Source organism: Triticum dicoccoides, chromosome 4B (assembly GCF_002162155.2).
Source record: "Triticum dicoccoides isolate Atlit2015 ecotype Zavitan chromosome 4B, WEW_v2.0, whole genome shotgun sequence".
In the NCBI taxonomy this organism is placed as follows: domain Eukaryota; kingdom Viridiplantae; phylum Streptophyta; class Magnoliopsida; order Poales; family Poaceae; genus Triticum; species Triticum dicoccoides.
In genome coordinates, this window is record NC_041387.1 from 594,347,627 (window position 1) to 594,357,608 (window position 9,982).

Below are 9,982 nucleotides of genomic sequence, written 5' to 3' on the forward strand. Positions count from 1 at the left end.
AGCACTGGAGAACAAAAGAGGTTCCCGCAAGAAATCAAAACAGTAAATTCACTTCACGTGACAAAAGGGAAATACAGAGTGGCACCTATGGAGATACGCGCCATACGGCCTATCCCAGAGGAGCCCCGCCACTGGTTGTTACAACCAATCACCTTCGACCATCAGGATTACTCTAGAAGTATCCGGAATGCAGGATGGACTGCCTTGGTATTAGATCCGATAATTGACGGACTCCACATTACACAAGTCCTAATGGACGGCGGCAGTAATCTAAACCTACTATACCAGGACACAATCTGCAAAATGGGGGTAAACCCAACAATAATTCGCCATGGCAACACTTCCTTTCAAGGGGTAACGCCAGGCCCAGATACCCATTGTACGGGTTCCCTCTTGTTAGAAGTTATGTTCGGCTTCCCTGACAACTTCCGAAGTGAAAAGCTAAACTTCCACATCGCCCCATTCACAAGTAGCTATCAAGCACTACTGGGACGCGAAGCTTTCGCCTGCTTTAACGCAATACCACATTATGCATCCCTTACACTTAAAATTCCCGGTCCGCGAGGCATCATCTCTTTAAAGGGAAATATTGAGTGTTCCTCGAGCGCGGAGGATTGTGCGGCCGCCTTGACAGCCACACACTAAACCAGCTTCACCAGTCAAAGCACCTAAACAGGTCGTTCAAGACCCCGGACATGGCTAGACGAGTCTGGCATAAACATACAAAGGCTTACTAGCCGCATACCCCTGTACAAGGGGCTCCACGCGTTTACAACAAGAGACAATAAAGCTTAATTCTACCCATTTTTTGAATTATATTTTGTTTATTTAATATAACATAGATTTTTTGCACGATTGTTTTCAACTAAGTTCCTCTCTTTTATAGATGAACACCATGCTACACCCGTCCAAGATACGGCACAACGGAGACACGGGCGCAGACGTGCAGTAGGGACCCATTCCAAGGATTCTTTTCAGATTAAGACCCTGCGTAAACCTTTTTTACTGTCTCTTGTTGATAACATCCTCCGGTTTTTTGTTATAACCGAGGAGAAGGCTGGCCTCTTGGCATGTGTCCACGTCAGAATTTTGCGCGTACCTGGATACCAGGGGCTTCTTACCAAGGGATTTTGTTCAGCCCGTTTTCATAAAGACCGAATACCTTAGGGAGTGTTCGGCGTCGCGAGTTTGGCCTTATATGCATCAGCTCCGAATCATGTCTTTGGTCAAATGTTGGGTTTGCCCGACTCCTGTGTTTTGCCGCCTTACGTTTCGCTCTATCGGCTAAGGCGGCACCAGGAGAACTACTGCGATTGTGCCCCGGTTCGGCCAGGCGAGCACCTCAGTAGAGAAAGCCGAAAACTGATTGTCATGATATAGCGTGAGACTGGTCAACCACTCGATGACCCGTCGGAATCTTTAGGATTCCTCCGCATTAACGAAGGGCTGTTTCCCGGTCAGGCACACACGCGCCCCGAATTCGGGTGAGCGCGGTGCCCTTAGGGGCTATATAGTAGCCCCACTGTCAAACTCCTATGGCTAAGTGAAAGTGATAAAGCATTATAGTCCGGTTGCCTAGTTCATTGCGCTATCACCTCCTTAATAGGACCAAGACGTTGGATCAAGTGTGAAAATGCAGCTTCTGCGAACACCCCCGCATTATATGCGTGGGGGCTGAAGCCGAAGACTGCCATCTTTCAGGTTATATACACATATACATTAACGGCCGCACATGAGGTATTCTAATTCTTGAAAGCACAAGTATAAAAAGCTTCTATATTCCAGCGAAACATTGTTTTTCACTAATACATGTTATTCGAATATAACATCCTTCGAGCACTGCGTCTCTATTAAACGAGCGCCTTGCAGAACTTCTTGAAAATAGTGCTCGGCAGGTACTCGGCTCTCGTCCGAATCTTGGCATGCAACAGTAGTGGCCGTCATATCCGCCCAGTATGTCTTCACACGGGCAAAAGCCATCTGCGCACCCTCAATGCACGCTGACCTCTTCATTGCATTAATATGCGGCACCGCACCGAGGAACTGCTGCACCAAGCTAAAATAACTCTTCGGCTCGGGCCTTTTCGGCCACAGATGACTCACGACATGCTTCATGGCGAGTCCGGATAACCTGTTCAGCTCCGCCCATGCGGCCAAACGATAGGATACCGAAAGTGGGCGCTCTGGATTGTGGAACTGCGACCAAAAAAGTTCTTCCACTTCATGGTCATTTCTATCCTGGAAGTGTTCGGTCGCGTCCGCGGCACTCGCCGCCAAGTCCAGGTAAGTGTTCGCCGCACTCCACTTCCGGTCCAACGGAGCATATTTAGGATCCCCGTACTTCATCCGCGGCATATAGGGCTTTCCAGCCGTGATATCTCCGGCCTGACGTAGCTCCTCCTTCATAGCTCTTATCGCAAAGCGAGTACCCTTGGCATCGGCAGTGACCTTCTCTAGGTCCTTCTGTACCACCCTATCTTCTTTTTCAAGAAGCTTGTAGCGGTCGGCAACATTCTTCAATTTTACAACCATCTCGGCCATTTCCTTCTTAATCTGGCAGTGAGCAGCATGTTCGGTTTTTAGCTCTTCAGCTGCCTTTAAGGCAGCCGCATCACTTTTCCTGGCCTGCTCCTTGGCTCGGGCAAGTTCTGCCTGAAGGTTCTCCATGGCAGCGGCACCATCTGCATTAAGCACACATGTTATAAGGTACGGGCATCAAGCTCCTCTTACAAGATGTCTTCGGAGACATTACATACCTTGTGCCTCGTCCAGCCGCTCGTTGACAAGCGCGATGTCGGCATCTGCCACGTCAAGTTACCGCTTTAGCTCGGCAAATTCATCAGTCCGGCTAGCCACCGAACACTTCGGCACCTACATATGAAAGGCGACATATTATACCTGGGATTCTGATCTTCCGCGCACCGTCATTTTTGACAACGCTCAGAGTCTCAGGGGCTACTATCTATACAGGACGCATCTCATATATGCGGATCTGTCAAAAGGTACACCATTTCGCGTACCTCAAAACCTGTCAGTAAACTCCTGGCGGCCTCGTACAACCCGCTTTCCGTGGATGAGATCCTTCTAATCACCGTATTCATCAACGCATGGTGTTCTTCTGAGATAGACACTCGCCCGAGCAGATCCTTCAGCTCCTCCGACCGTGCACCGGATGGTGCCGGACTCATCCGATGGCCATTTTCGAAGGCTGGATTCGGAGAAACCCTCCGCGAAGACACCTCGAAGTCGCCCGCCTCGCAAGACGGTACAGCTGGGGGAGGCGTTCCGCTCTCCATCATCTCCGGACGTAGATCCCCTGAAGATGAGCTCTGCTGAGAAGGGCTAAGATCCGAACTACAAGGTAAAATTTCGGTTATCTTCCTCCAAAATAGAACAGGGACGTGTCTCATTTTAAAACCACTCTTTACTTATGGCTCGGTGGAGAGCTGATCCCCTTGGGGCGCAATGCGACTGGGGCGCCCCCGGCGCTGGACCATCTGACGAAGATTTCTTCCCCCGCTTTGAGACCATGGTCTCCGGGTCTTCAGAGGCGGTCCTCTTCTTCCCCTGGTTAGAGGAATTCCCGATTCCTACTTTCCTAACAGCCTCCTTCGGGGAGGCGGTAGCTTCCTTGTTCCCCTCTTCGCCTTCTTCGAAAGGCACAGCCTCTAGCATCCTGGTTAACACGGGATCTGGCGTAGTCTCAGGGAGGGGGGCCGGACACCTGATTAGCTTTGCTTTCGTTATCCACTCATGTTTAAGGGACAGCTCTTTTAAGGGCAATTTTATAATAAATATACGGATAGCGTGTCCGGGTACAGTACTACTTACTTGAGTATCCGGGCGATTGCAGCTCAGACCTGCGTCCTCGGACGAGTCCGGACACATTGCTTGTGATCCGAAGAACAATTTGTACATCTTCATGGGCGTCGCGCCCACAAAGTGTTGAAGGACTCGCAGTCCTTCCGGATTAAACTCCCACAGGCTGAGGGGGCGACGTTTGCAGGGCAGGATGCGGCGAATCAACATAACCTGCGTCACTACGGCCAGATTGATACCTCTTTCTAGGAGATCTCGGACATGGCCCTGCAACAAGGGCACGTCCTTGGACGGCCCCCAGTTAAGCCCTTTATTGACCCATGACGCTAGCTGTGGTGGGGGACCCGAGCGAAAAGCAGGTGGCGCCACCCATGTGGTGCCCCTAGGAGCTGTGATGTAAAACCACTCTCGTTGCCATAAGCCGAACTCCTCTTGAAAAGAGCCCTTGGGCCATGGAGCGTCGGCAATCTTGCATATAACAGCACCTCCACACTCTGCGTGCTGCCCCTCGATCATCTTCGGCTCTACGTTGAAGGTCTTAAGCCACAATCCGAAGTGAGGAGTAATGTGGAGGAAGGCCTCTCACACGATAATGAACGATGAGATTTGGAGGATGGACTCCGGAGCTAAGTCGTGAAATTCCAGCCCGTAGTAAAACATGAGCCCCCTCACGAAGGGATCAATCGGGAAGCCTAGCCCCCGAAGGAAGTGAGACATGAACACCACGCTCTCACCGAGCTTGGGAGTGGGAGTAACCTGCCCTTCAGCAGGCAGCCTATGCAAGATTTCGCCGGTTAGATACATGGCATCTCTCAGCTTTCGCACGTCTTCTTCCGTAACGGAGGAAGGCATCCACCGGCCTTGGAGGTCGGAGCCGGACATCATCGAAGGTCCGAAGCGCCTGAATCTGGAGCCTTGGATGTTGGAGCTCAAGGTGAGAGGCGGATTTGCTTGAGATTGAAAGAAGGGAGTCAAGCCTTGGTCTCTTTATAAAGAGGTTGAATACCAAGAGCCCTCCCCGTGACCGTTTGGGACTCGCCTTCGGTTGGGGAGACATACCAACAGGCACGATTGGGTTACCCACGCCCGTATTGATGAGAATCCCGGAATAAGGGGACACGATCTCTGCTTTGACAAGACGTGCCAAGGAAACCCCCTCGCTAAACGCGCTGAGGTGTGACAGTAAAACAAATAAAGGCTTGGTCGTGGCATGATGTCACGCTGCGGAATACGTCAGTAGATTAGATTTGTACAATTATTATTCTCTCTACGGTGGTATGTGGAACTTATTTTGCAGAGCCGGACATTATCCTTGTTTTCAAACATCTTCTATGAAGTATTCGGAGGAGGAACCCGCCTTGCAATGCCGAAGACAATTTGCGCGCCGGACTCGTCTTCATTGAAGCCTGGTTCAGGGGCTACTGAGGGAGTCCTGGATTAGGGGGTGTCCGGATAGCCGGACTATGACCTTTGGCCGGACTCCTGGACTATGAAGATACAAGATTGAAGACTTTGTCCCGTGTCCGGATGGGACTTTCCTTGGCGTGGAAGGCAAGCTTGGTGATACAGATATGTAGATTTCCTCCCATTGTAACCGACTTTGTATAACCCTAGCCCTCTCCGGTGTCTATATAAACCAGAGGATTTTAGTCCGTAGGACGAACAAAAATCATACCATAGGCTAGCTTCTAGGGTTTAGCCTCTCTGATCTCGTGGTTGATCTACTCTTGTACTACCCATATCATCAATATTAATCAAGCGGGAGTAGGGTTTTACCTCCATCGAGAGGGCCCGAACCTGGGTAAAAACATCGTGTCTCTTGTCTCCTGTTACCATCCGCCTAGACGCACAGTTCGGGACCCCCTACCCGAGATCCGCCGGTTTTGACACCGACACCCGGCATGCTCGTGCGCGTCCCATGTCGGACCCGACCCTCACTGGCCCACCCTGATCGTATATATATTCGTCCTCATCCGCTCCATGAATCAAACCCTAACCACTTTGCTCCACTACACTCAACTACTCTCCGCCCCAATGCCCCCTTCCGGCGATCTTCAGACTTCTCTGGCATGTCAGACAGCGGATCCGACTTCGACCAGTCCGGACCCGTTGACTGCTGCGTATGGGCCCGACCGAATATGGATTCGATCCGGCAGGAATCCATTGTGTCGGCGCAATGGATTCTCAAATTTTTCGTCGGAGGAAGCTCAAGGTCCGTCTGTCGTCCCATCTGTGATGCGACATAATACGAGGGGTATAGGGACCAGTGTGCCCGCCATAAGTAGAGTGCACAGGAGATCGAGGCCCGCCTTGCTGCCGACATAGTACGAGGGGTATAGGGACCGGTGTGCCCGCCATGGATGTGGAGGCGCGCGCTGCCTTGGAGGAGGAATCCGTCCGTGCCCGCATCGTATAGAAGCGGCAAAGGAGGAACACAGCGCCCTCCTTCGAGAGCAAAGTCGGGTTGTTCGTGCCATGGCCTGACTGCCCTCCAAAGATAAGAAGGAGGACAGTGACGGGTCGGACAACTCCAACCATGAGCATATCCGGCTTGATCCATTTTGCATCTTCGAGCGCTACTTCCTTGACAAAGACGAAAAGGGAAAGGACAGTCGTGGATGATCTTTGTCCATAACTAGTACGTAGGTAGAATATGCCATTTTTTGATAGTCTGATGCCATATATTGATGTAGTAGCCGGACGCTTTGCGTTGAATCTAGAGATAGGTTACGGTGCACGTTATTGTATGGATTTGAGTTTTGCTAAATGAGGTATCTGATTATGGAATTCTTTTAAGGCCTGACCGGTCATTGTTTGCGGACCCTTGAACGGCTGGATTTGGTATGCTCCAAAGCAGCCGGCTATGTGTAACCCCGCAATATTATATCCACCAATCAACGGTCATCTTCCAGCATCCGTCGGGGCGGTGCCGGAGATGGAGAGTGGCGATGATTGCATGTTGTCGACCATGTCTTTGAAGTTCTCCCACTGTCACATTTCTAATGGCTACTCGCCACCGGAAGATTGGACTTGGACGCGGGCAAGGCAATCGGTGTTTGGTGTCACTGGTTGGCGAGGAGCGTGAGGAGGAGGAGGAGCCAGTAAACTGGGGCTGCTTCCCCACTTTGATCCCCCAGAGATCATGTTAAAACTTAAAAGCTTTGGACAAAAGCTACTAGCATCAGCAGAAGCGTCAAAATACATACTCCTTCCGTCCCACAATATAAGGACATTTTTATTCAAAAAGAAATGTAGATCAAAATAGGTCGGACAAAAAGCCATAGGTTTTAAGCACACAATAGTTATAGCACCTTAAAATGTCAAACTTGACCATAAAATGTCAAACTAGTTAACCAGACAAGCTGGCATGTCGAAGCACGTCGCCCTGTGCTAATGATGGACAAATCCTGAAGCGTCCCGGCATGTCTCTACGCGACACAACAAGTCAAAGACCGACGCAGCCGGCCGAAACGATAGCTCTCGATGTGACAAGATTCTCCCCCTCCCGCAGTTTCCAAAGGCATCTGAGATGAGGCAGGCAGGGAGCAAAGTCCATTCGTTAGCGGAAGCGTGTTCCAAAGTTCCACTTTGTTTCCGCGCAGCACAGGTCACCGGAACTTGGTGTCGCCCCGGTGCCGTCTCCTTTAGACCATGCCCGAGGACGCGTTGCGTCGCAGCCCGAGTTGATCGGGGGACAAAGCAAAGACTTGTTACAACTGGTGGTGGCTGCTGGACTGCAACCGGTCCGCAATGCGATTTGCAATCCAATGCAAGCACGATTGGTTGAGAGACAGCGTGCTTCTTTTGTTCAGGCTGCACGATGGCTTGGTGAACCTCCTCTACTCTGTCCCGGAGTAGGAGTAGGAGCCAGGAGGAGTATCAACCAGGCAACCGAACTATCCAGCTGAACTGCAACTTAAGGAGCATGTGCGAGCTGGGCTCTTCGAGGTGCACTGCTTTACCTTTCGTCCAAGAATCCAACACCCGACCTCCGGAAGCAACTCCACCCGAGCACGTGTTTTCAGCCCACGCCTTAGAGCATCTCTAACATGCCTTAGAGCATCTCTAACAGACCCCTTATATCACGCTGAACTGTAAGGTAACCGTCATTTTACAGTCTTACGTGGAAAAGAGGGCCCGAACAGACACCGTAAACGCGCCGACCCTAAATTTTTTTAGGGACGCAGTAAATTGCCCTCCCCCTCGACCCGCGAAAACACAGGTTTCTGCCCTGCCTGGTCGGTGCCCTGTATACTGGGATAAGTTGGCGGAAGGAACATTTCAGCCAGCGTGCGTTCCCTCCCCCCATTTCGCAACCACTCGTCGCCGCCGCCGCCCGCCCGTTGCCTTCGATTTCGGTGTGCCGCTTCGTCGTCGCCCCGTATCCGCCGCGTCCACCCGCCCCCGGTCGCCGCCGCCCGGATTTGCCGCGCCCAGCCGCCCCCCGGTCGCCGCAGCCTTGGATCGACCTCCGCCGAGTCGCCGCCCGAATCTGTCGGTGAGTGCTTTTCTACCTCTTCTATTTTGATTTAGCAAATGATTTCCTGTTCATTCGAGCTCCGTTGCGATTTGTAGATGGATTTGAACCCTTGCGAGGAATTTGTGCTCGAGGATTCATCCTCGTCCGATGACTTGGACATAGAGACGCTGCTCAAGAACAATCAGTAGCAGATGGTGGCGGCGGTCCTCGCCATGAAGGAGCTCGAGGATAGGAATAGACGGAGACGACGAGGATTGACCGTCGGCCGTCTTTGCATCCCTCACAACCGCCATCTCGGGAACATGATGCTCATGCAAGACTACTTCGCAGCGTCACTTACGTATCTGTCGCACCTCTTCTGGAGAAGGTGTTAAATTCGCGATCTCGCTTCGTCAAAATAGTATAAGCTTGCAAGGCCAATTCTCGAATTTTTACTGAAAGGAGAAACACCGCGGGCTTGAAGGGTTTTAGCGCATGTAAAAAAATCTCGGCAGCTATGCAGGTCATTGCATATGGCATTCCGGTTGACTATGCCGACGAGTATCTTCGCATTGGTGAAGATACTACAATTGAGTCACTGCGTAGATTCGCCAAAGTGATCATCCTTGTCTTTGGTCTTTTCTATCTTCGGGCACCTAACGAGGAAGACACGAAAATGTCAATCTTATTGAGCATCATTGGCAAAGGCATGTGCAGCTTCAAACACCCACCACCAGCTTGAGTACGATCTCATTGAGCATCATTGGCAAAGGCATGGGCAGTAATAAAACCTGTCATTTTTGCATTCGTTTAATTTATTTCATGTTCCATTTGTATCATTGTTGTATTCGGAACAATTCTTGTATTGAATTATAAGTTTAATTCTTAGATTTGAATAATTATTGTAATTTGGATGATTGTTGTATTGTAATATTCGTATTTTAGTTTACATAGATTCGAATATTTATTGTGATTCGGGTGATTGTTTTTCGGTGTGAAGGCCGGCGCGTGTTGCGGTGGAACAGACCCCGCAAGGTCGAAAGGTAAATTGGCGAGGGCCCACGCCGGCCCTCAAAACAAGTCTTTGGCGGCCCTTATATATAAGGGGCATGTTAGAGATGCTCTTATGCACGTGTTTTTAGTCGAGTAGCATGTATGCTCTTCGACGAAATCACTAATTGAGGGTTACTCCTTGCAAAGATCACTTCCACCTCCCTCAGGTTGTGCGCCACTTGTCACAATCTGAGAGTTTTCTCTTTTTTCGTAGATCCATTTATTCAAAATGTTTTATCTCTTAAACCGTGTGTTTAAATTTTGAACCAATTTCACCGTTGAATTTCTGGCGTCGAGATTTTCAAAATTAGATCCCATGTTGATAGGTTTTGACGAACTTTTCTTTTCATGAAAAAAACAAACGAAAAAACCGGAAAGAAACCCCGAACCGAACACGTTTTTTCCCTTTGCAAAAGAGGCACCGCGAACGCACAACCGTGCCTCTCACGGAAGCAAAACCGTGCCTCTTGCACAAGAAAAAAAAAAGAAAACGCATTTTTTTTCGTTTCTGAGAGGCACGGCCGTGCCTCTCGCGAAAACAAAATCGTTCCTCTCGCGGAAGCAAAACCGTGCCTCTCACGGAAGAAAAAACAACAGAAAATGCGTTGTTTTCGTTTTCGAGAGGCACGGCCGTGCCTCTCGTGAAAGCAA